Genomic DNA, 26,472 nt, shown 5'->3' on the forward strand with positions numbered 1-26,472 from the left:
ACCCTACCAAGCCTCATAGTTTAGCCCAGTCCGCCTTCAACACGCTCAGAACACTTACACTAGCCCACAGCTGGGCAAAACCGTCTAGCACAAAGCCTGTTTTACAATGAAGTGTTGAGTCTCTCACGTAGTTTAGTGAATAGTGTACTGAGAGTGAAAAACGGGACGGCTGGCTGCGTACCGAACGGTTGAAAGTATACTGGTTGTCGGCTGGGGCTGCCTGTGAGCGGTGGCTGCCGCAGCCCAGCATCACAAGAGAGCATCGCTGTGCGTATCACTAGCCCAGGGAAAGACCAAAATGCAAAATTCAACATATAGCTTCTACTGAATTCACATTACCTTCACGTCATTGTAATGTTGAAAAATCCTATGTCGAACCATCGTAAGTCATAGACTGTCTGTGTGTGTATGTATATGTGTGTGTGTGTGTGTGTATACATATATATATGTATATTCCAGATTCTAATTCCAAGAATCTTTTGGGGAAATCCAACAAAATCCTTCTGGCAACAGGAATACATCAAAAAGTCCTTTTTAATATTCAAAATAATGGGTGCTTACTAGATGCCATGCATTGTTCAACATACTTACCAGCATTAATGCATCAAATCCACATGCCAAGCCTATGAAATTGGGCCATTACCATGCCTGTTTTGCCAGCAAGCATAGAGACTGAGGAACTGTCTACAGCCACACAACCAGGAATGTAGGAGTCAGGATTTGCTCTCAGGTAGTCTGGCTACAGAGCTTGGAAATTTGACCACCTTATGATTCTGCCTCCTATTCACTTGCGAATCATTGATTCATTCAATAGATGCTTGCTGAGCTCCCCATCAGTCAGTCAGGCTCGGACCCTCCCACAGTAACACTACCTGGGCACAAAGGATACAGGCAACAACAGGCACATTCTCTGCTCTGAAGGATGATGGGTCTGATGGGTAAGACCTCACAATGAATGGTAGGTAACTGCATGGTTATTTGTCTGTGTGCTCTCAAAGGGATAAGCAAGACAGGTGCACACGAGTTTGCATTTCTAATAAGCTCTCACACGTGTCAGTGTTGCTGGTTTGGGGACCATGCTTTGAGGACCACTGGGTTAGAAATAGTCTGTTAAGCAGAGAGAAGAGAAGTTGAGACCTAGACTATGACTGAGAGGTTTCCAGGTGAAGAGGCAGGAAGAGAGAATGTCTACAGACCTGGAGGCAACAGGCAGATAGATGCCACTGGGGGAAATGGAGGTGATGGCTGGAACCTGAAGGGCACAGCTGGTGAGGAAAGGAGGTGATGCTGAAGAGGCAACTAGGAGGCCAGGTGAATGTAACAGAGCTCTTACCCATTCCAGGAGACGGTTCTGTCCCACCAGCAGTCCCACTGCCATACCACAAAGAGTTCCTTGTTTCCAGAAGGTGAAGTCTTCTTTTGATATGAAAGGCAAGTCAGATTTTCAATCACTTATCTGTCCATCTTCCCTCTTCTCTTGGGCAATCTGTCCCAGGCTGGAATGACCTCATGTTTCTGCATGAGAAAAAGAAACATGTACAAGTTGAGGATGTGGCTTTGTCGTGATAAAACCAGCTCTTTATGGTGATCACACACGTGACTGCTTCCACAGATGGTTTTGAGAGGAACTGGAAGGTCCCTCTGGCTGCTTAAGAGAGTCCAAATCTCACTATTGTAGCATTTTTACTCATCTACTGGATCACCATGTGAATCCTATTAACAAGAAAATGTATATGTGGGAAAGGTAATTTATTACTATCAAATGCTCATGAATACAGCCATAGAGAGGGGTTTATCAGGATACCTACTTGTCATCCATGGCCTGGGGTTAAAGGAGCAGAGGCCTCTGACAGGATGGTACAATCCTACTCTCTGAACGACATACCATCCTGGTCTGAAATGGTAGAGTAGCATACATCTTTCAAGAAAGAAAGAAACATTTCTCCAAAGAAGACATACAGGTGGCCAATGAGCACAGGAAAAGATGCTCCACATCATTAATGATTAGAGAAATGCAAAGGATGATTAGAGAAATGCACAGCAAAGGAAACCAGAAGTAAAATGAAATGATGACCTACGGAATGGGAGAAAATTTTTGCAAACGATGAAACTGACAAAGGCTTGATCTCCAGAATATATAAGCAGCTCATACAACTTAATAAGAAAAAAACAAACAACCCAATCCAAAAATGGGCAGGAGACCTAAACAAGCAATTCTCCAAGGAAGACATGCAAATGATCAATAGGCACATGAAAAAATGCTCAATATCACTAATTATCAGAGAAATGCAAACCAAAACTATAGTGAGGTATCACCTCACATCAGCCAGAATGGCCATCATTCAAAAGTCCACAAATGACAAATGCTGGAGAGGCTGTGGAGAAAAGGGAACCTTCCTACACTGCTGGTGGGAATGCAGTTTGGTGCAGCCACTGTGGAAAACAGTATGGAAATTCCTCAAAAGACTAGGAATATAGACTTACCATATGACTCAGGAATCCCACTCCTGGGCATATATCTAGAAGGAACCCTACTTCAAAAAGACACCTGCACCCCAATGTTCTATTTACAGTTTACTATTTACAATAGCCAAGACATGGAAACAGCCTAAATGTCCATCAACAGATGACTGGATAAAGAAGAAGTGGTATATTTATACAATGGAATACTATTCAGCCACAAAAACCGACAACATAATGCCATTTGCAGCAACGTGGATGTTCCTGGAGAATGTCATTCTAAGTGAAGTAAGCCAGAAAGAGAAAGAAAAATACCATATGAGATTGCTCATATGTGGAATCTAAAACAAATTTAAAAATGAAAGAACATAAATACAAAACAGAAACAGACTCATAGACATAAGAGTACAAACTTGTCATTGCCAAGGGGGTGAGGGGTGGAAAGGGTCAGACTGGGATTTCAAAATTTGTAGATACTGACAGGCATGTGTAGAATAGATAAACAAGATTATACTGTATAGCACAGGGAAATATATACAAGATCTTGTGGTAGCTCACAGCAAAAAAAAAATGTGACAATGGATATATGTATGTTCATTATAATTGAAAAATTGTGCTCTATGCTGGAATATGACAACATTGTAAAATGACTATAACTCAATAAAGTGTTCAAAAAAAACCCCAAAAGATACATGCACCCCAGTTTTCATAGCAGCACTATTTACAACAGCCAAGACATGGAAGCAACCTAAATATCCATCAACAGATGAATGGATAAAGAAAACATGGTACACACACACACACACACACACACACACACACACACACACACACACACACTGGAATACTACTCAGCCATAAAAAGGAATGAAATAATGCCATTTGCAGCAAATGGATGAACCTAGAGATTATCATACTAAGTGAAGTAATTCAGAGAAAGACAAATATGTGATGTTGCTTATATGTGGAATCTAAAAAAATGATACAAATGAACTTATTTACAAAACATAAAGAGAGTCACAGACATAGAAAACAATCATATGGTTACCTGGGGGAAAGTGGGGAGGGAGGGATAAACTGGGAGTCTGGGATTGGCAGATACAAACTACTCTGTACAGACTAAATAAACAAGGTCCTACTGTATAGCACAGGAAACTATATTCAGTGGCTTGTAGTAACCTGGAATGGTAAAGAATTTATATGTATGTATAACTGAATCACTATGCTGTATACCAGAAACTAATACAACATTGTAGATCAACTGTACTTCAATTTATAAAAAGTTAAAAAAGAAAGTAAAAAAAATTACAAATATGAAAGCAGAAATAAAAGTGGGTTACATTCACTTAAAAAACTGAAATAAAACAAAAACATCAAGAAAAAAATCACTTAAGCTTGTCAACATGAATTACAGTTTGAATGTTCTTTCTTCTGCCAGTAGGTACACTTCATTGAGAACCTTAAGGCATCTGGTAGTTGTCCTGAGATGACAAAGACGGGGGCGCGGCTTGAGGAGGAGTATACATAAGACGGTCTAAACCTCCCAACCATTGCAACCCCTGCTCATCCAAAAAGTGACTCTTCCTTTTGGGTATGGGGTTAGCAGGATCAATGAACTTTTTTTTTTTTTTTTAACCCTTGTCAGATCTTGATCAGCAGGTCTATTAATGTTTTCTCTCTGTCTCTCAAAACCTGATATATGTCAGGTCCCCAGCTTAACTGCTCATTTGGCCATCATTAGTTCCTGCTTCAGATGACTGCCCCATTTATCTTAGCTTAATACATTACCATGCCAACATACAATGGCATATAGGTATTCTTTTATGATGTTCGATAGCATATTGAAACATGCTTCAATTTAAGGTGACACACAAATGTAACTTTCTTCATCCTTTAATTTGACTCAGTGGTAACATAAGATGGGCATAACAGACAATGTACAGTCTATTAGCAATTTTACAGAAAGTCACTGTTAGAGTCTGTCATCTCAGTATTTATCTCCAACATAACTGAGTTGCATATGATCTAGTTGAACATTTCATACGTGCCTGTATTTTGCTTCTTGACAACCTGTGTCGAAAGCACATCCAGCAGGGCATATGAAATATGCATGCATCCTCCCATGAAAATATTTACAAATACATGATGTTAATAGTAAAAAACTTATCAAGGATGACACAACTGATTCTGCTCCAATATGCATAGTTAGTGTTGAATTTTCAAGCTCATTAAAGGAAAGCGTGAAGAAGATACTTTAAGAACCAGGGGCACTGCATCAGCTTTTGTGTTTCTGAAGCCCTTTCTGGGGGAAGAGATGGGGAGAGTTTTCAGTCAGCCACCAGACCATTGCAAAAAACAAAACATTCATTGTCTTTTTTTGTGATTGGGGTGGGAACCTTTTTTCCTAGTTATTGTTTTAGAAAATGATAAAAAAGAACCTTGGAGAAAATCCAAATTTGTCTATAAGTACTACTAATTGTTACTTGCAGCCAAATGCAATGTGCAATTGCACAAGGTTTGTTAAGGAGTCAAAGAAGTAATCTGTATAAAGCACTCATTGCAAAAATCTGCAGTGTTGAATCTAAGACACTTTGATGCTCTTGTTTTTACTAGAAAATGTTAAAGGAGTGTGTTCTTCCAACTGTGTCACAAGTGCCACCTGGCTGACAACACACACACACTGAGACTGATTATAAAGTGTGCCTGAGTTCAGGAATGTGAGGATGGGCAAATCGTGTATCTTGGAATCCATGAAATAAAATACTAATAATAGGTACCATTTATAGAGCAATTCTTACTCATAGGTAGGTGCTCAAAGTGTTGTTTTCTGTCTTTCTATTCTTATCCCTTTTTCTAACACAAGGATGTGTCTGTGAAGGAGGAAGCTGCCTCCTTCAATAATACGTAAACAATAATAATTTCCAGGTGCACTCAGGAGGTGGCCACAATGAACAGTGCCTTCTCACTACGAGGAAAACCTAAACATGAATTTTGGGAAAATAATGAGTTTTGCAGCAAAACCATCTTTTACAGGGGGACCTGACAAGGCTGCTCCCTAATTCCAGTCGGCCCTCCAGAGTAGGTCTGATTAATGGGCTGGAATTAGCACTATTGGGACAGACCAGTTCATTGAAAAATTCAGAGTCTCCTATCAATGTCACCCTCCACTCAGGCCTGGTGGGGAGGCAGCCTCCACCATCGGCGTTTCCATGACGATGCAGTACATTTAGTCAGCAGCACCTCCTGAGTAAACAGTAATCCTTCAGAAAAACAAGAAGGTCATTACAGCAACTTGTCAAATCAATGCACAGGGTGTCGAGGCCGATTAAGGCATCTTCTCTCGCAGCTGACACAGTGTCAATAGTACTGGGCCACTGCTGCTCAGGCAGATGATTGAAGTGAAGTGCCCATCAGTCAGGGCGTTGAGGTGGACTAACGATTCCCCACGCTGCCTATTAGAGCTACATGACAACTCAATCCTGCTCGCCGGCGGAGAGAGAGGGAGAGAAGGGGGAAAAATAGTGACCTTGTTGCTTTGTTTGAAGCTGAATTAAATTGACAAGAGCAGCTAATCTTTACCTAGGGCGATTAACAGAATTAAGGACCACAACAAAGGCACCAAAGGTTTTAACATCTATGCAAAGGCTCAGGGATGTTTATGATGTACGAAGCTCTCCTTGGGTATTCAGGTGCGATCCAGATATGTATTCTGGGCCAAGGCTTCTCCAAATGAAGCGTGGGTAATCCCATTAACACCCTGCCAAAGTAACGTGTAAGGACACCAGGCATTCACTGAATATGCCCCTTTCTCCATCAGCCGGGAAGCCTGCTTTCCCAGTGGCGCTGGCTGATTATTTTAGACTTATGAATCTGGGCTGAGGAAAGCCATAAATATACAGAGTTTTTAATATATTTCCCTGGAGAAACATTTTGCCTTATTTTAAATCTTCTAAGCCCATGATTCCACAGCATTTTTTCCCAAACCATCCAAAGGTTCAGCAAAATAAGAGAAGGGCCTCACGGAATAAATCAGAGAACAGAACTCCTGGGGAAGGAAATAAGCAGTCTGAGAGATTCTTGGATAGAAATTATTTCTTTTTCACTTACTAGGACATTCTATTCTTGATGCAATTAAAGCTGTGGGATCTAGTGTGAACAAATTAGAACGAATTAGTACAGTGATATCAAGGATGAAAATTTTACTTTTATATATAAAATTACACTTAACATTTACTAGAGATACTCTTCAATGGCCAAAAACAAGGGTCATCATTTTGTTTTTTTTTTCTGTGAAGGGCCCGATAGTAAATATTTCAGGCTTCATGGTCCTTAGTATCTCTGTTTCAACTACTGAACTCTACTATTGTAGCTAAATAGATACAAAGAATCACAGACAATATGCAGATAGAAAGAATTACAGACAGTGAATGAGCAGGAGTGGTTGTGCCTAAGAGAATCTTTATATGCAGTAACAGGAGCTGGACTCGGCTGGCCTGCTGGCTGCGGCAGTTTGCAGACTGTAAGGTTGCAGCATTTCCATTTACCAGCTAATATTCGTAGAATGCTTTCTATTTGTCAGGCACAGAACTTGCTGTTAGATAAAAAGATGGAACAGACAGACTCCCTGAATTTGAAGAACATGTAGTGTACCAGAGAAGACAGCTAACTGCGTGCATGAAAACAATACATTAGTTGCTGTAGCTAAAAAACTGAAATGAAAGTGGTAACTTTTTCCTAGGGCAAAAGAGAGCAGAGAAATGACAGAAAACAGGAGACAAGAGGGCCGTACATTCAAGAAACTCTAGATAGGTAAGGTGGGTAAGGGTATTACAGATTCAGTATGGCCAGAGTTTACAGCGTGAGAGAGAGAAAGGCTGGGGAATCCAGGAAACAGACAAGACAGGTAAAAGATTGAGATGGGGAAGGAAAAGGGAAGAAGACTTTGGGGGACAAAACAGTTACAGAAAAGACTAGAAAGGTACCTGGGAACAAGATGAAGGGATCTCTGTGGCAAGCTGAGGAATTCAGATCTATTCACCTATAGGCAATCAGGAACAATGAATGACTTCAAGCAAGGGAATAATATAATCAGATGGCTGTGTGGACACAAGGAAGACCAGGCAGAGACTATTATAATAATTCCAGGCAAAAGTAATAAAACCCTGGATTAAGGTTGGTCGAGGAATAGAAGGACAAAGACGTGAGAAACGTTTTAGAAACAGAATCTATCAAGTGTCTGCTCTTAGGGATAGGGCAAATATGGCTGAAGAGTTACGCCAGCATCTGTTCCAAGGTTTTAGGGAAGTGTCGGACTGCGTCATGTGTCCATGGCCTCTATTATATTAAAGAAGGCTCTGTAATCTGTTGAGAACAAAGGGGCAGAAGTGGAATGCTGGACTCAGGGAAAGAGGTAGAGGGAATGGACAGGAATAAGAGAACTAAGAGCACTGAAGATGTTCCTGAAACAATACTCTTCCAGCAGAGGGCAGCTATTCAGAAGTAGAGTAGCTGAGTGGGTCTGTATCTGGTGCTGGCATTGAGAGGGAGAATGCAGCAATGAGACCAGGAAGAGAAGAACTGAGGGAGTTGAGGAGAAGAAGACATGTTTACATGGACGGTTGTCATTAGTAAGTCATGATTATTGTTTATGATCTTGGAGCCTCACGTCCACAAAGCATAGCCACAGAGATGACTTACCCAGGTAGAGTGGAAGCGACTATCTTTGGAGTAGTGTTGGTTAAGGAACTATGGAGTTTGAGTCTGGGGATGTGGGACTGCCTAGCAGGGTAAGTAACCTGAACTGCAGGCTGGTCAGACTTGAATTTTGGGCTTGCTAGCTGTGCAACTTCGGGCAAGGCATCCAACCCACAGGGGCCTCAACTTCACCTATGAAGTGAGGATAATGACCCTTGTAAATTCCATGAAAGAGGGAGTGGCCAGCAATGTCAAAGTCTTCAGAAAAGGTCCAGTCAGATAAGAAATAAAGAGAAGCCTTTGGGTTAGTAAATCAGGTGATTATTGGTAATAAGTTTCAATAGAGTGGTGAGGGGAGGAGCCACATTCCGATGGGCTGCAAAAGGAAAGTCATAAAGCAGAGACTCTTAAGAAGTTCGGTGAAGAAAAAGATATTTTATGGTAAATTTAGGAAAAGTCATGGTCTATGGAATACTTACAGGATTTTTGTGATGATTAAATTAAATAAAGAATACAAAGCATTTAGCCTAGTGGACACACACAGTAGCTAGCTATCACCATCATTACCACAGCTATTAATATACCATAGTATTGTGGATGATAATCACCGATTTAGGGAAATAGGACTATTCATATGCTTTCTGGGTCTGGTGATTGTGTTGACTCAATAAAAATTTTATGACATGTGACCTGAAGTGATGAAAAATATTTATTTGAAGTCAGGGCATTATAACAGACATGATGGATAAGGTGGATTTACAGGTAACCAGTTTTTAGACAATATTCTATTTTGTTGTCATGCGTGTTGCTAAATTGGGGTTCCATGACAAGTCTATTTATAACTACTTTTAAAACTTGGGGCCATTCTAAACTTGTTTGATGAAATCTGCCTTCATATTTGCATCATGTTTCTATGCAACTTATCAGTTTATATTACTGACCTACTCAATCATATACAATAAAATGCTGCCAGGAATGGGGAGCATAAGAGTGAGAGTGAGAGAAGCAACCCCCTCCCCCTGCAAAAAGTCTGAATAAGAGAAAGCGTCAGAGAAAATCAGAAACAATAGCTCTCATTACTGGTCCTGAGCCCTGCTGGGCATGTCTATGCCCTATAACTAGGTATTGCATTTTAGTATCCAGAAAAAGAAACTGCTGCCGCAGATGTTCTTCTGTATGGAAGGGCTGGATTCTAGAGAAGATCTGAAATTTATGACAGGGGTCTGGTACACTTAGCAAATAAGGAGGAACATCCTACAATCTACTTTAGGGACAATTACGCCTAGTTATTTCTACAAATAAGAGCCGAACCAACCACCAAAACAATGAAGGCTTCACAGTCTAGGAAGAAAGGCTTTATGGAGCACTTGGTTTCAAATAACAGTTCAGTAAGCCAGACCTTTATCTGAGGCCCTCAGAGCACTGGGAAGTAGAATTATTACAGTGACTTTTAGTTGGCAAGACTGGCTCCAGTGGATGGAAGTTGAAGGGAGGGAGATGTCAGGTTAATATAAAAAAGACTATGTACAACCACAGATATCAAAAAAAAAAAAGGGTATGTGTGTATGTGTGTACACACACATACACACATACATATATATATAAATATATAAATAAAATATATAGGCTGCTTAGGAAATAGTAATTTTTTGTTTGCTGTTGTAGACCTACAAGATAAGATGAATAACCAATTGCTGGAGATCTTGTGGAGGGGTTTAAGTATCCAGTGGGAAATCAGACTCTCAAGTGCCCTTCTGACAGATACTACTTTTGATGTTTGGAAAATATTGATGTTTGGAAAATATTGGGGCCACAATTAATACGCATATGCTAGAATGAACTTAACTCTTGGAGTAAGCCAAGGTTGGGTTGGTCAAAGTTCTTTCTGGCTAGATAGGCAGCAGAACATTATAACACTGGGGAAAAAAATGTAAAGAGAACATTTTTGGGGAAGAGGGGCTTCCATTTATACCTACTGAAACCTATCATATTAGAGAATGTAGTATAGATGTTTAAAAGTTTATCTCATTTAATTTTCACTAGAGAACCATGAGGTAGGTACTATAATCTCTTCGTTGGATGAAGATACAGAAGGGTTAGAGTAGTTAAATAAGTCACATACGATCACACAGCTAGAAACCAGCACTTAAAACCACATGTATCTTCTCCTGTTGTTTGGCTCTTACTTCTACACTCACTGTCCTCGGTTTTTGTCACTGACTAGCTGCCTGATTTGGGGTATACTACTCATATAGCCTCATTTAAAAAAATCTTTGATTATAAGATTGGAGTGTTGTTTTACAATGACACATTGAGAACTTCTGGGGAGTTCAGAATAATAGCAGTTACCTCGGTCTACACTTTCCATATATTCTGTGCAAGTAAGAGAGAACAATAAGAACAAATACAACTACACAGAACCCACGATCTCAGCATAACTACTACACAGAGAATTACCAAACTTCAAAATAACTAAAGAAATAAAAATTACCAAATCCCAATGTTCTGTCACTCATGCTCCTACCAAAAGCTGTTTAAGATGAACAAGTCTGCAAAAAACTACAAGAAAACGAGAAGATGGAAGCCAAAGGTGGACAAGTTTCTCTCAAACCACAGCCAGAAAGAGAAAGTTCACTTTAGGTGTGAAAATACTGAAAAAGTCTATTGACAAACCTGATTATTTATGACAAGAAAGGTGCTTAAAAGTATACATGATTTGAAATGGAAGTTTTTGGAAGGCATAGCTTCAGGGAGAGGAACAGGCAAAAAGAAAGGGAGAGGTTCCGCTTTACAATTAAATGGTAAAAGAGAAAAGAAACAAACTCGAAATTTTTAGGGTTCTGCAAGAGAGGCAGCAAAAGTCCACAAAAAATAGAGGACATGGAACATCTTCCTTAGATCTCTCTCTGTCTCTTTCTGTCTCTCTTTCTCTCTCTCACACTCACTCACACACACACACACACTCTCCACTAAAGAACTGCCCTTCAGAAAAGGGCAGCATTGAATTAGAAACATAAATATCATCAAATCTTTTAAAAATCAATGGGAAACAATTAAAGAGTCTGTTCAAAAGTATTTAAAAAATCAGAAGACAAGAGTCAACACATTTTAGTTGATGTAAATTCTCCCTCAGAAAATAATCATGAAGTAGAAGTAACTTGCAAGACAACACTACAAAGTTAATTAGGCACACACAAGCACACATTTGGAAATATAAAAAATCACCTTGAATAAGGAATTCAAAAAGCAAAACCAAATATATATATTTATTTCTTGATAAATCAATCAATCAATCAATCAATCAAGAAATAAAGATAGGTCATGAACCTAAGAAAGAAAAGGATAAAGACAATCCAAGTTATTTCAGAAATTAAGACTGAATTGCAAGATTCTCAGGGGAAAATAGATTCAAATGAAAATTTAATAGATAGTACTGAATAAAGATAGGAAATAGCCAAGATAATGGAAATGAGGTTAAAGCAAGAAGGAACAAAGTCAGAGAAAAACTGTTAGTAATAGGAAACAGGCAAAGAAGAAATAACATAAATATAACTGGAGGCCCAGAACAAGAAAACTAAAATAATTGAATGTATCTAATATTTAAAGCTTTAATTCAGTATCCAGAAACAAAAGAAAACTTAAATCTATATATTGAAAGAGCCTATAAAATTATTGGGAAATTCACCCAGGATGATCAACCCTAAGGTAATAATATAGAATAGAACTATTATACTTCTAAAATAAAGGAAACATCCTTAAGACTTCAAGAATACACAAACATCACTGCCCAAGGCAATCTACAGATTCAATGCACTCCTTATCAAATTACCCAGGACATATTTCACAGAACTAGAACAAATCATAATAAAATTCATATGGAACCATCAAAGACCTAGAATTGCCAAAGCATTACTGAAGAGAAAGAAAGAGGCTGGAGGAATAACTCTCCCAGACTTCAGACAATACTATAGAGCTACAGTCATCAAGACAGCATGGTATTGGTACCAAAACAGACATATAGACCAATGGAACAGAATAGAGAGCCCAGAAATGAACCCACAAACTTCTGGTCAACTCATCTTCGACAAAGGAGGCAAGAATATACAATGGAATAAAGACAGTCTCTTCAGCAAATGGTGTTGGGAAAACTGGACAGCAGCATGTAAAACAATGAAGCTAGAACACTCCCTTACACCATATACAAAAATCAACTCAAAATGGATTAAAGACTTAACATAAGACAAGATACAATAAACCTCCTAGAGGAAAACATAGGCAAAACATTATCTGACATACATTTAAAAAATTTTCTCCTAGAAGAAATAAAAGCAAGAATAAACAAATGGGACCTAATGAAACTTACAAGCTTCTGCACAGCAAAGGAAACCAGAAGTAAAACAAGAAGAAAACCTACGGAATGGGAGAAAATTTTTGCAAGTGAAACCGACAAAGGCTTGATCTCCAGAATATATAAGCAGCTCATACGACTCAATAAGAAAAAAATAAACAACCCAATCCAAAAATGGGCAGAAGACCTAAACAAGCAATTCTCCAAGGAAGACATACAAATGATCAAAAAGCACATGAAAAAATGCTCAATATCACTAATTATCAGAGAAATGCAAATCAAAACTACAGTGAGGTATCACCTCACACCAGTCAGAATGGCCGTCATTCAAAAATCCACAAATGACAAATGCTGGAGAGGCTGTGGAGAAAGGGGAACCCTCCTACACTGCTGGTGGGAATGCAGTTTGGTGCAGCCACTATGGAAAACAGTGTGGAGATTCCTCAAAAGACTAGGAATAGACTTACCATATGACCCAGGAATCCCACTCCTGGGCTTGTATCCAGAAGGAACCCTACTTCAGGATGACACCTGCACCCCAATGTTCATACCAGCACTATTTACAATAGCCAAAACATGGAAACAGCCTAAATGTCCATCAACAGGTGACTGGATAAAGAAGATGTGGTATATTTATACAATGGAATACTATCCAGCCATAAAAACCGACAACATAATGCCATTTGCAGCAACATGGGTGCTCCTGGAGAATGTCATTCTAAGTGAAGTAAGCCAGAAAGAGAAAGAAAAATACCATATGAGATCGCTCATATGTGGAATCTAAAAAACAAAAACAAAAACAAAAACAAACAAACAAAAACAAAGCGTAAATACAGGACAGAAATAGACTCACAGACAGAGAATACAGACTTGTGGTTACCAGGGGGGTGGAGGGTGGGAAGGGATAGACTGGGATTTCAAAATTGTAGAACAGATAAACAAGATTACGCTGTATAGCACAGGGAAATATACACAAAATGTTATGATAACTCAGAGAGAAAAAAATGTGACAATGAGTGTGTATATGTCCATGAATGACTGAAAAATTGTGCTGAACACTGGAATTTGACACAACATTGTAAAATGATTATAAATCAATAAAAAATGTTAAAAAAATACACAAACATACATACACTGCTGATAATAGAGAATATACCTTCTTCTAAACTACTTGTGTGTCATCACAAAATTGATCTCATACTAAGTTAGAAGGAAATTAGTAATAAGTTTCATAAATTCAAAATACAAATAATACTGTCTGATCACTATGCAAAACAAATGAACACTTAGATATCAAAGAAAATAAAACAATCCAAGATGCCCTTCTACCTGTAATTGAAAACCACTTAATGCAAAGGTAAGATACACATTGAAAACATAGAATTTTAAAAAATTATTGATAATGAAAACACTAATTGTCAGAATCTAGGGATACGTTAAAATGAATGATTGCCAGAAACTGCATAACCATAAATATTCATGGCTTTACACTGATATATACTTACATACTGATACTTGTATACATGTGTATATATATAGAGAGAGATATATATTTATATGCTGATATAAAAGAATGAAGGAGACAGCTGTTCCTTACAGCATAATTCCAATTAATGCATGTAGAAGAAATTATGGCAACAGAAAAATCATCATTTGAGAAACATCACAGCAAAAACTGTTTCAGGCAAGAATCATTAGTGGAAGCTAAAATCAATAGGTGGAAGTATGATGAGAAACAAGATATTTATATGGTCTCAAAATACCTCTACACAATATACTTAACGACAAATGGAAAAGTAATAAGCACAGTGAAGACATCCAGTATATATCCCCTTAACAAAGTAATGTTAACACTATCAGTAATGGCGTAAATCAACAGATGCTTCCTGATATGTACTTAGAGAAGGACTCAATAGCAAATTTTCAGTATTTTTGCTAAAAATGTAAATCAGAGTGTAATCATGTAGAGACATCAGACAAACTCAAATTGAGGATCAGTCTACAAAATAAATGGTCAGTGCTCTTCAAAAGTGCTGGGGTGATGAGAAACAAAGCAGGACTGAGGAAATATCCCAGAATTGGGGAGATACTAAGACATAATAACTAAATGCAGTGTTGTATCTTGTATTGAAACCTGGACTGAAAGAAGGGGTATTTGTGGGAAATTGGGGTTATTCAAATAAGGTCTGTGGATTAGATACTAGTAGTGTATCTAGAATATCGTATCAATCCTGCTAAGATATTGCCCTTGGGGATTCTGGGTGAAGGATATTTGAAAAGTCTTTTTGCACCTTTTATGTAAGCCTGAAATTAATTTAAAATGACAAGTTGTTTAAAATTTTTAAGTTAAAAAAAAAAAGTGACATAAAACAACAGCCTGCTGCCCCTGGTCACACTTCTTGTCAATGGACTTTCCAAGGCACAGAACCATTTAACCATTTCTTTCCTGTTCAAAACCTTCTGAGCCTCTGGCCTTCCTTACCTGGTCCCTGCTGGCCTCATTAGACTCAGTTCTTGTTCCCCACAACACCTACCCTAGACTCCCACCATCCTGAGCTGTTTGATCACATCATGCTCCCTCAAGGCTGAAGGTGTCAGGGGCCTCGTTCTCCGAGCCCCAAGCACCAGTGCTGGACCTAGTGTATCAAACACACAGAGCACGTGTTGTTGAACCCTCCCTCTTCTGAATGATGAAACTGTCTTCAGTGGAAATCACATAATAATTAATAATAATCATTATTTTCCTAATGTATTCATTACCTAAGCACAAATAATTGACAATTTTGAAAGAAGCATCAATGCCAGTTTAAAAGGTATTTACACAATCTGAAAAATATTTCCTGTATGAATTAAAATCTCTCCTTACCTGTAACAGAACTATTGCAACTTGTCATTAATACCATTTCCCTATTTTTAATTTTAAATCAAGTAAGTGGTCACTGAGCATGAAGTAACTCTAGTCCTGTTATCTTCCTAATCATTGTATTCTCAGTGCTTATTTTGAATCTACTGTTTAATTTCTGAATCTATTGTTGGAATATGTAGCACTGCAGAGGCTGGAGACAGTCCACATCAGAAGGGAGCTCCTCTGTACCATTATGGCTTACTCTGCAAACGAATGAATGTAGTCAGGTCTGTGTTGGGGGATGGAAGTAGTTGTCTGAATTAGCTTCCACATAGAGTAGAATGTGTCTTAAAGGACAGGTAACAAGAAAGGACTGATTTCCTGTTTATGCATGTATTACTCACACTCGACAGTAGCACCAGCAATTATTTAGAATGTAGACCAAGAAATGAGTTTTGGAAGGAGAATTTTATTGCTGACACTGTTTAGAATTTATTACCACGTGGTGATATTTAAATAGAAGTCTAACTTTTCGTTGCTACTCTTACTATTTTTATTTTCTCCACAACATATCCCCTCACTGCCTGTTCCTGGCCGCTCCTCCCACCACCCCACCTATGGAACGCCACCGCAGAGCACCGTGTGTTTCCTTCTCTCATTGTGTCTGTCGCCCTGCTTTGTAATAGTTTCCTGACAGAGCTATATTATATAGGATATAATGAGCTATTTGGAGGCAAAGGGCTTGCTTTATCCATCTCTATATCCCCAATATCTGATGCATAATAGATTGTTATTTTTTTTTAATTTTGTTCAAAATAGATTCTTAATAACTCTCTGCTGGGAGCAATGATTCAATGAATACATGCATACAAGAAGTGGGCCAGGATCTCTACACATATACCCCTGGCAAAGGTAAAAAAACCTCCAACTTCAACACTGCCCAAAGTCTTAGGACTTTCCAACTGGAGTCTTTGTGGAAAGCCAGGTTTTCTTAACCTTACAGAAAATCCTGCTGGAGTGTAAGGTGATGAAAAACTCAAAACTGGTGTCAGACAGTGATGGGTTTATGTCCCACCTCTGCCACTGAATGGCAACATGTGAAAAGTTTGTGAAGTTGCTTGCCCTCACTAAGTCTCAATTTCCTCCTCAGTAACAGTGGTCACAAGTCCTAGACGACAGGGTTCTTCCCGTATTTAAATGAAAGATCTTTGTTGTCATGTCCCTGGCACGGAGTCTGAACATAGCAGGGGCTTAGTAAAAGATGGTTGCCATCCAAGTCCCCCTCTCTCCCCCTGCAAATTGATGCTTAAAAACACTCCAAATTCAGCTCCAGTACATTTTTAAAGCCCAAAGGTCATCATCTATGTGCCATGACATACCCTTAAGATAACAAACATATATTATAGTTTGGAGATGTGGTCGTTGTAAACAATTTTCATCAATTATATGAAGATTCAGTCCCGGAACTCTTAGGCTCCCCTGATGCTGTCAGGACCATCCAGGGTGCCCTGTGAGTGGCTGTCAGAGGAACTGGAGAGTCATGTCCTAAACCCTGCTGGAGGTCTGCATAGTACCAGTCAAGGGCCAAGGAACCCCAAAGCCAGAATTAGCCAGCATCATGTTCTCTCCTCTCAACAGATACTTAATTGGTGTCTGTTAATCAACCTGGCCAGCTTCCAATAATCACAACTTTTTTTCCAACTTGACAGGACATGCTTAGAGGAAGAGAAAAAGGGAGCACACAGGGGGATAGGTATAGCAATGGACAGATAATCAACATTTTAAATTGCATTTCAGATTTGAGCTTAAGCTTCTCATTGAAGGTTCTATATTGGATCTATCATTAGCAGAATAATTCTGCTCCCTTTTTCTCATTATTTTAAATTGGCCAGCAAACAAAAGTGTGATGTCTGAGCACATACGTTTCTGGGGAAATTAAACTGAAATGATGGAAGTGATAGTTTAATCCAGTGCTAATTATCAGAACGTTCTGCAATACTGAAAATACTCTATTCTGTACCAGGCAATGTGGTAGCTATTAGCCACATGTGATTACTGGGCACTTGAAGTGTGGGTAGTGCCAGTGAGGAACTGAATTTTTTTAAAATACTGATTTCTTTAATTTTAATTAATTTAAATATAAATAGCCACATATGGCTATTGACTACTGAAATGGGCAGTGGAGATAGGAGACCACAATAAAATAAGACCATGGAATGTCATCATGCTCTCAGAGTACTGGTGCTGGGGCTCACTGCCATAGAGGCTGCCTGCCTCCATGCTACAGACTCCCGCGTGCTTCTGTCCAGCTTATGCTCCTCCAAGATATCTTCAAATTGTGTCCACTGACTTCTCACTATTGTTTACTGATGTCTGCTTTATAGCTGCCCTCTGCCTAGTTTTCTAAGACTTCTGTAGGTGGTTTCTCTCACTGTTTGCTGCCCTGCACACATTTCCCCTTAGGTAATAGCTTCCCAGTTTTCTTTGGAGAACTGTCTCTTCTCTTTCCCTGCGCATGATTCAAGTGGTGCAGGCACAGCTGACTCCATCCTGGGGCTCTAGGAATGCGCACTGCAAGCAGGCCAAGTGAAGCACTGTGTCCCTCTGGCCTCATAACTGGTGCAGAGACTGACACGTGGCCCAAGTCTGTCCAATGAGACATTCATGGAATCGTTTCCTGGGAGTCATTATGAAAGTGACCCTCTTTCCATTGGGATTGCTAAATTAATGGAATGGAAATATGGAGTGCTGGTGGCCATTTACCGTCATGAGAGATGAGTTTAATATAGAAGAGGATGTAATTAAAATTGGAGGACATTCCTGACGCTGCTACCTTTGAACGGCTGGATCCCGGTACGCCTGAAGATATATACACTAATAAATTCTTCTCATTTCTCTCTCCCTCCCTTCCTTCCTGTCTCCCTCCTGTCTTCCATTCTTCCTCCCTTTCTTTCTCCTTTTCCTTTTCCTCTCCTCCCAGCCCCCGTCTTCTTCCCTCTCTCTTTTTCCTTTTATTTTTGCTTATACAATTTTGAGTTGGGGTTCCAGAAATTTCAAATATACATGTCTGTGACTAAAATATAACTTCTGCAATACACTTCCTATAAGTCTGACCCCTCCCCTCATCTATATTTTCCATCTTACTGTAAATGTACCCTCTGTTGGAATCCAGCACATTTCCCTACTCCTCTTCACTGTGTCTTTGCTTTTGGTGTCTGTTCCATGCCCAGTATAACATAGTTTCTTTTCTTCCTCTTTTCAAGTAAACTTCTGGGTTCATAACTCAGGTCAAAGCCCCCCTCCCTCTGACACTCAAGCTCACCTCCTCTCCCCTCTCTCTCCTCCAAGCTCCTGCACAGCACGTCAATCACATTCACTCTCTTGTGCTCTCTCTACTCTTATTGGTTTGTCTTTATGCACTACCAAAACTTTGAGCCTCCCTGAGGGCAGATACCACAATGAATCCATTTTTATCTCTTGCATATAACCTTTCTCAGGACCCAGCAGTGTGTGCACATGTGTGTGTGAAGGCAGATCAAGTTGTGAGAGTAGCCAAGAAAACCGCCGAAACTCACTGAAAATGTATATGAACCACGTTTTGTGTACTTGTACATTTTTTGTGGAAATTCCATTAACACTCTCAATCTAGGGCACCGTTCTTTGTTCAGAATTGGCTTATGTCTTTATCCAGGTGTAAAGTTGTAAAAAATGGAAAGGATTAATCACAGCTGAGATCCAGGGAGTCAACCATCAAAGGCTGAGGCAACAAAAGTTTAGCAGAACCTACAGTCCATTGGTCTCCTAATGATCCTATCATCCAACCAGAATGTGTTTACAAAAAGACCACTCATTGTCCCCAAATAAAGGCAATGGGGGACATAAGACAAAGTAAAAACACTGTCTCTGTGCCCAGAGCATCCCAACCTCCTTAGGTGGAGAATTAACATTTCTGAGATAACTGAACAAGACATGGCCATATATGATGAACTCTATAGGGGTAGATCAGTGGTGTAGAATTTAAGAGATGTGGATGATCACTGAGGTTTGTAGGAATTACTGAAATTGTCTTAGAGAAGGCAGGACTTAGGCTAGGTTTTGAAGAACAGGTAAGAGTCAAATGAACAGACAGGAGGTTTAACTGAGCATGGAAGAGACAATTTAAAGAAATAAAATGTTTTTGGCTTTTAAATGTAATAAGGGGGTCTCAGAGGTCTGCTTTTTTATGGTTCTGATTGAGAATCCCTTTTAAATGTCTTAAGCAATCAGAGGCAGGGCCTCCCGGGTTGGATGTACAGATTGTGCGTGCACATCCAAGAGGGCCCCGCTCACAGGGTAAGCAGCATAGATGCGCTGCATTACAGTGCTTCCCTGCAGATGGCAGTAAAGTAACCTGAGCTCACAAAATTACTGTGCTAATGAGAGCTGAAAGTAGAGTTCTTAACGGAGGAATGCCTTTTTCTTATTCTTACAAAGTCACCCTATGGGAGACTGGAAGCTTGAGATTGATTCCAAGATAGGGAGGACATGACCTTCATAATTGGCAGCCATGAATTCTCTTGTCTCTGAATTCACCAAGTCTCAGGAGAGTGTCTGGGAGAAAGGAATCACATCAACTCTCGTACTGCTTTAGTTCACGACAGGGTTTTACGTGGTCTCTCTTAAGAGACCAGGTCACAAAATGATCAGACAAAGTCAAAGCAAAGCAAAAGTTTGGATTAGATGGGTAGTATATGGAATAAGCACTACAGATTTTTCTGTGAAGAGAATGTCTCACTCATTGGTGGAGGAACAAATGACATGGACCTTGAATGAACAGTAACATGTTCATCCTAATTTATATGTGAGAAGAAAATTTCTAATAGAAGAGAAGGTACAGACGAAGGAAAACTAATCCATAGAGACAGAAATGGAGTCTGGGAAGTCTCAGTAGTATTTCTTTTCTCCTGTCTCACCTAAGGGGGGAAGAAGCTGAGAAGCTCTTCTGAAGATCAGAGTTCAGGTCACAGTTTCACTAAAGCAATGAGAAATAATTACAGAACTATAGAATGCTACCACTGCCCCCACATTTCCCACCACACCTAAAAAAACTCCTGTATAATAACAGTACTTTACAAGTAAAAGAACTTCAAGGTGTAGAGACTATTTAAGAAGTCTCTAGGGAAACTCAGAGAGAATAGAGGCAAAAACAAGAATAACAGAGGAAATTTTAGCCTCTGATACCTACAGCTATAGCAAACAGCAAATGCAGCTGAAATTCTAGTCAAATAAACATAGAAACTCACAACAAAGGCCTATTTACCTCAGTTTCTTGAACCCAATATATCACATCTAATTTTAAGCAAAAAATTACACAGCATGCTAAGAAGCAAAAACACAGTTTTAAGAGACAAAGCAAGTACTAGAACCAGACTCAGCTATGAGAGAGATTTAGAATTATCAGACCAGGAATTTAAAATACCTTTGATTAACATACTCAGATTCTAATGGAACAGGCAGACTACAGAGCAGATGGGTAATATAAACAGAAAGATGGAAACCCTAAGAAAGAATCAAAAGGAAATGTAAAAATTCATAAACACTGTAACAAAAATTAAGAATGTCTCTGAAGGGCTCATCTATAGACTGGGCATATCTGAGAAAAGAATTAGTAAACCTGAAGATAAATCTATAGAAATTTCCCAAAATGAAAGTTAAAGAGAAAATGAAGGAAAATGAAAAGGAACACACTATACAAGAATTGTAGGATGATTACAAAAGATTTAACATGTGCTTATTGGGAATACCAGAGAAGTGAGTGAAAAAGGAGCAGAAGAAATATCTTGAACAAAACAACAAACTATGGAATGGAGAAAATATTTGCAAATGATGTGACTGACAAAGGTTTAATTTCCAGAATATATACACAGCTCATACAACTTAATAAGAACAAAACCAAACAACCCAATCCAAAAATGGGCAGAAGACCTAAACAAGCAATTCTCCAGTGAAGACATACAAATGGCCAACAGGCACATGAAAAAATGCTCAATACCACTAACTATCAGAGAAATGCAAATCAAAACTACAATGAGGTATTACCTCACACCAGTCAGAATGGCCATCATTCAAAAGTCCATGAACAATAAATAAATGCTGGAGAGGGTGTGGAGAAAAGGGAACCCTCCTACACTGCTGGTGGGAATGCAGTTTGGTGCAGCCACTGTGGAAAACAGTATGGAGATTTCTCAAAAAATGAAAAATAGACTTACTATATGATCCAGCAATCCCACTCATGGGCATATATCCAGAGGGAACTCTAATTTGAAAAGATACATGCACCCCAATGTTCAGAGCACCACTATATACAGTAGCCAAGACATGAAAGCTACCTAAATGTCCATCCACAGATGACTAGATAAAGAAGTGGTGTATTTATACAATGGAATACTATTCATCCATAAAAAAGAATAAAATAACGCCATTTGCAGCAACATGGATGGACCTAGATGATCATCATTCTAAGTGAAGTAAGCCAGAAAGAGAAAGAAAAATACCATATATCACTCATATGTGGAATCTATAAAAAAAAATGTGAAAAAAAGAGGATACTAATGAACTCATCTATAAAACAGAAACAGACTCACATATGTTGTAAATAATCTTATGGTTACCAGGAGAAAGGGGGTGAGAAGGGATAAATTTGGGAATTTGAGATTTGCAAAAGTTAGCCACTATATATAAAAACAGATTATATTCAATATCTTGTAATAATTGTTAATGAAAAAGAATATACATATATATGTGTATGACTGGGACACTGTGCTGTACACCAGAAAATGACACATTGTAACCGATTGTACTTTGATTAAAAAAAAATGTAGGAGAAAAAAAACCAAATAGGAATAAAATGGTAGCTACTCTAGAAAAATTAACGTTAACAAAATATATGCCATATATACATATATATACATGTACATGTGTGTACATGTTCACACATGCATACTCACAGATAATACAAAATACATGAGGAGAACTACAAAACATTGATAAAAACCGTAAGAAGATCTAGATACAAATGGAGAGATACTCTATCTTCATGGATAAGAAGTCTCAATATTGTTGAGCTACCAGTTTTTTTCCAACTTGATTTTAGATTCAAAGTAAACCTAATCAAAATCCCCACAACTTATTTTGTGGATATCAACAAGCTGATTCTCACATTGTTATGGAAAAGTAAGAAACCAGAATAGCCTACACAGTATTGAAGAATATATCTGAAAGATTCACATTACCCAATTTCAAGACCTGCTATAAAGCTGCAAGAATCAAACAGTGTGGTATGAGTGAAATAATGGACAGATCAATGGAACAGTCTAGAGAGCCCAGAAATAGAGCTACACAAATGTAGTCAACTGATCATTGACAAAGAAGCAAAGGCAATTCAGTGCAAAAAGTATACTATGGTCAACAAATGTACCAGAACAACTAGAAAATGAATCTAGACATAGATGATACCTTTTACCTAAATGTAAAATGCAAAAATGTGAGATGCCTCTAAGATCATATAGGAGAAAATCCAGGTAACCTTGGGTTTGTCAATGACTTTTAAAATATAACAACATAACTATGATCTAGGAAAGAAAAATTGAAAATTTGGACTTCATTAAAATTAAAAAAATTTTTTTTCTCTATGAAAGACATTGTTAAGAGAATAAAAAGGCAAGCCACAGACTGGGAAGAAATATTTTCAAAACACCTATCTGATAAAAGATTTATATCCAAAGTATACAAAGAACTCTCAAAACTCAATAATAGACAGCACCCCTAAAATGCATAAAAGATCTTATCAGACCTCAGCAAAGAAGACATGCAAATGGAAAATAAGCATAGAAAAAGATGTCCAACATCATATGTCATTAGGGAATTGCAAATTAAGCCAGTGAGGTGCTACTACACATCTATTAGAATAGTTAAAATCTAAAACACTGACAACATCACATGCTGGCAAGGATGTGGAGCGACAGGAACTCTCATTCACTGCTGCTGGAAATGCAAAACAGAACAGTTGCTTTGGGAAATAGTCTGGCAGCTTCCTATAAAGCTAAATATATTCCTTCTGTGTGATCCAGCAATCACACTCCCAGTTATTTACCCAAATGAGCTGAAAATTTACATCTGCAGAAAAACCTGCACATATATGTTTACAGCAGTTATATTCATAACTGACAAAACCCAGAAGCACCAAGGTGTTCTTCAAAAGGATCAGCAAACTGTGGTACATCCATGTAATGGAATATTATTCAGTAATAAAAATAAATGAACTACCAAGTGTGAAAAATTTGTAGGAATCTTAAATTTATATCACTAAGTGAAAGATAACATTCTGCTAAGGCTACATGCTGTATGATTCCATCTATATGGCATTCTGGAAAAGGCAGTTGCCAGGGGTTTGGAGCTAGGGAGAGCGGGATTAATCACTGGAGCACAGGGGATTTTTAGGGCAGGGAACCTATCCTGCATGAGACTGCAAATGGTGGATACGTGATATTACGCATTTGTCAAAATGCACAGAATACAAAAAGTGAACTCTAATGTAAATTATGGCCTTTAAGTAATAATAATATATCATTATTTGTTCATCAGTTGTAACAAATGTACAACAGCAATGCAAAATGTTAATAATAGGAAAAACTGGTTGTGGGAGTGGCGAGAAGAGGGTGTGTGGGAACTGTTAAGTACTTTTTGCTTAATTTTTCTGTAAACCTAAGGCTGCTTTAAAAAAATATAGTCTATTAACTTTTTAAAAAGCACACGAAATTTTGGAAAATAATTTAAGAATATCTTAAGCAATAGGAAAGCCAAAGTATTAGTTTTCCAAGGTCAAGAAGGAGCCACCAGACAACACCATGATTCACAGTGCCCTCACATATGCCATTCACTGCACGCCTAAGGACATAATGCAAGCGGGAGAAGCTGGTGTCATTAGGAGTCAGGAATATGAAAAGGCACAAATGTCTTTCCATCAGAGATTCTCCACTTGAAGCATGCTGTAAAACCACTTTAAAGGCAATGCCATTTTATTTCCCTGAGATAACTCCCATGGTGCATTCACACTTCCCTCAATATTTATCAAGTCAGTATGGTATAGCAGGTTAGAGCAGCAGCTCAGGAGTCAGATGGTCTGGGTTTAATTCCTAATCCCATGACCTAAGTACTGAGTGGGCCTTTCTGGGCAAGCAATGTCTTGTCTTTGTGCCTTGCCTTTCCCGTTTGTAAAATGAGGGTAATGATTGTACTTATTTCATGGAATTGTGAGGATTAAAACAAATTAATTCATGTGAAATATCTACAGCCTTGTCCTTTTTGATTATCTCCTTTGGGAGATGGACAAACACATGAATGTAGTAAGGGCCTCACTAAGACCTGTACTAAAAAAAATGTCCTTAATGGCAGTTTTTCTAAATTCATCTGACTAAACCTCTTTTCAATTAGTAACTATTAATATTCTGCAGAACGAATGTTGATTGGGAAAATATCTTGAGCAATGCTGGACTCAAACATCAACCCTCTCTACCCACTGTTTAACCTCCCTTTTCTCTTATCGTCACCCACACGATCTAAATAAAAATCACAATCTCTTAAAGGGGACCCTCCTACACTATTGGTGGGAATGTGGTTTGGTGCAGCCACTATGGAAAACAGTATGGCAGCTAATTAAAAAACTAAAAATAGACTTGCCATATGATCCAGCAATCCCATTCCTGGGCATATATCTGGGAAAAACTCTAATTTGAAAAGATAGATGCACCCCAGTGTTCACAGCAGCACTATTTACAATAGCCAAGACTTGGAAGCAACTTAAGTCTCCATCAACTGATGAATGGATAAAGAAGTTGTGATATATATAATGGAATACTACTCAGCCATAAAAAGAACAAAATAATGCCATTTGCAGCAACATGGATGGACCTAGAGATTATCACACCAAGTGAAGTAAGTCAGAAAGACAAGGACAAATACCATATGATATCACTTACATGTGGGATCTAAAATACGATCCATATGAACTTATTTACAAAACAGGAACAGACTCACAGACATAGAAAACAAACCTATGGTTACCAAAGAGGAAAGGGGGTGGGGGAGGCATGTATTCAGAGTATGGGATTAGCAGACAAATTACCATGTATAAAACAGATAAACAACAAAATCCTACACTATAGCACAGGGAACTATATTCAATATCCTTTATAAACCACAATGGAAAAGTATATGTGTGTGTGTATGTGTGTGTGTGTGTGTGTGTGTGTATAATCATATATATGAGTCATTTGTTGTACACCAGAAACTAACACAACATTGTAAATCTATTATACTTCAATTAAAAAAAAGAATCACAATCTGTTTCCTAATGATCTCTGCATTATTGGGCTGAATTTTCTCTTACAGAGAGACATATTTGGAAGAGAGTAACAATTCTGTGTCATCTGATGGGTAAGATTTCTTCCTGCCGTTTGTGATACTCTCACCATCAGAAAACCACAACAACAGAATTGTAAATTGCTAGGTAGATGCTCAGTTCTACTTGGGGTCCATTCTGCGTCATGTGTTGAGTGCTGGCTGCCTATAAATACTCAACAACAATAGGTACCAAATACCGTGTGAAACCAAAGAGGAGTTTCCTAATAAGAATGCTCAGGGGTCAGCAAGTACCAGGAAATTTCACTGGGAAATGAAGAAAGTTGAGAGGAAGCCAACATTTCTAGAATTATGTTACTCCCCTTTTTGCTTAGAATAACCAATCACAAAGGGCCAAGTTCCAAGCAAACTTGTAACAAAGAAACACAACAAATGAGTATTAGCAAAGCAACGTTGTCATGAAAGAAAAGGGAATATCCATATTTATTTGTTGGCTCATAGGGTTGCCTTTAAAAAGAAGTCCTTGTTTGAAGGATTAGATCCAGTTTCCAGAGCTAGGAAATATATACCAGACACAGCGCACCCATGAGACTGTCAAAAAGAGTTAAAGCCCCTATGAATTGTGAAAAGGCGCTTCTCTTGGTGGCAGGAAGACTTATCTTGCTCAATGGCATGTCAGTGTTACCACACACCACAGAGTCTCACATTCTACAGATGAAAGACATTA

General features: G+C 38.5%; 1 protein-coding gene across 1 annotated transcript in view; it reads right to left on the reverse strand.

Annotated features, from left to right (window-relative positions):
• Positions 1–1,168: 1,168 nt before the first annotated feature.
• Positions 1,169–26,472, reverse strand: part of LRMDA (leucine rich melanocyte differentiation associated) — a 1,083,787-nt gene continuing 1,058,483 nt past the window's right edge. The window contains exon 8 of the mRNA XM_064488025.1: positions 1,169–1,515. The gene's annotated coding sequence lies outside the window, so the exon portion shown is untranslated. The remainder of the gene's footprint in view (positions 1,516–26,472) is intronic.

This window comes from Camelus dromedarius, chromosome 8, assembly GCF_036321535.1.
Source record: "Camelus dromedarius isolate mCamDro1 chromosome 8, mCamDro1.pat, whole genome shotgun sequence".
NCBI lineage: Eukaryota > Metazoa > Chordata > Mammalia > Artiodactyla > Camelidae > Camelus > Camelus dromedarius.